A 1466-nucleotide genomic window follows, 5' to 3' on the forward strand; every position below is an offset into this window, starting at 1 on the left:
CACGTTACGTGATCGTTGACACACGTTACTTGTAAGTTACTTATAAGTCAAAACACGTCGAGGTAATGTTTAGCTTACCCAAAACTTATTTCTAACCTATGAGTAACGTGCTTTGAACCGATGTGTAACGTTTCTCCAACGCATGTTGACGTATGTAGACATATTTGACGTCTTCCGGACGACCACAGAACTTACTGAACGTGTTTCTAACTTACAGCTACCGTATAATGGCGTATTGGCAGCGTTTAGGGGAATTGGTATATAAAAAAGGGGTTCACAGGAGGAACCCGTCAGTGTTTCAGACTCCATGGTGAGTAGATGTCCATGTCAAGCTGATGGACAGATGAGGGCAGCGAACAGGTTTTAACCAACTACGTTTCATTGATTTACAAAGGATAAAGACAAAAGGGATAAGGCCATAATTTATGATTGTTAATTATTGTTTATGAATTAAATATTTAAAAAATAACATCAACAAATAACATATGAAGAGTTTGCTCAACTTTTATTTAGTGCTCTGAAAAATAATGGAACATGATAACAATAGTCAAACGTATATACAAAATGGCACAAACATGGCCAAAACAATGTCTCTGCTAATCTTGAGAAGTACACAACTGTCACTGTTCTTCTCTGGTGGTTGTTCTTCTTCTCTGTTACGGAGAACTAGTTGTTCTTCTCTGGTGGTGGAGGTGTCTTCAGCTCCCTACACGGGGTGCTTGCAGCATCAGGACCGCTGGGCAGGTTGAGCATCCCTGAGAGTCCAGAGATGTTTTACAGACTTTGACCGCTTGTGTCAAATCCGCTTGGGCTCTGGTTCAGTACCTGGTCAGCCGAGCCTACAGCAGCAGATTGAGGCAGAGCTTGGCTGCTGCGTGATCTGAGGAGGAGGAGGCTGGAACCCATGCTGAGGGGGAGGAGGCATCATCCGCTGGTACTGAGGCTGCTGCTGTTGGTACTGTGGCTACAGTGGCTACTGCATGTACGGGTCCACATAGTCAGTTGTCTGTGAGCCCCAGACTGACGCAGCCGGTGCCTTGTGTCTCCACATGTGGGGAGGTAGCTGGTACATCTCCGACGCCGTGGCGGTGTAGGTAGCTGGTGCTGAACTTAGTTGCACAGAAGCAGGAGCAGGGAAGGTGGGGACTATGGGGGGTTCTTCCTCATCACTCTCCTCATCCAACAGCTCACTGAGGATTGGGGTGAAGCGTGACCTTGCCTTCTGGAACTTGCGCTTAGACATGGTGACCAGACTGTCACGCACGCAGTTGGCGAAGGCTGCGGTGGCTGTGATGGGCTGAGGCTGTGCGAGACGTTTGAGGAGCTCCCCAGACTCGTGCACCCTCTTCTGGAGTGACTGCAGCAACTGGTCATCGTGGTGGCCACGCTTCCCCTTGCCCTGTGCGGATGAATATGACAATTGACAATTGATTACTAAATTCCAAGGAAAAAATACGACGCAAATT

The 1466-nt window shown here is 47.5% G+C and overlaps 1 long non-coding RNA gene across 1 annotated transcript in view; it reads right to left on the reverse strand.

Annotated features, from left to right (window-relative positions):
- Positions 1 to 488: 488 nt before the first annotated feature.
- Positions 489 to 1466, reverse strand: part of LOC147030422 (uncharacterized) — a 2334-nt gene continuing 1356 nt past the window's right edge. The window contains exon 2 of the long non-coding RNA XR_015055774.1: positions 489 to 1399. This is a non-coding gene — a long non-coding RNA (uncharacterized LOC147030422). The remainder of the gene's footprint in view (positions 1400 to 1466) is intronic.

The sequence above is a fragment of the Eptatretus burgeri genome, chromosome 3 (genome assembly GCF_056783735.1).
Source record: "Eptatretus burgeri isolate ZD-2024b chromosome 3, Ebu_testis_v1, whole genome shotgun sequence".
Classification (NCBI taxonomy): Eukaryota; Metazoa; Chordata; class Myxini; order Myxiniformes; family Myxinidae; genus Eptatretus; species Eptatretus burgeri.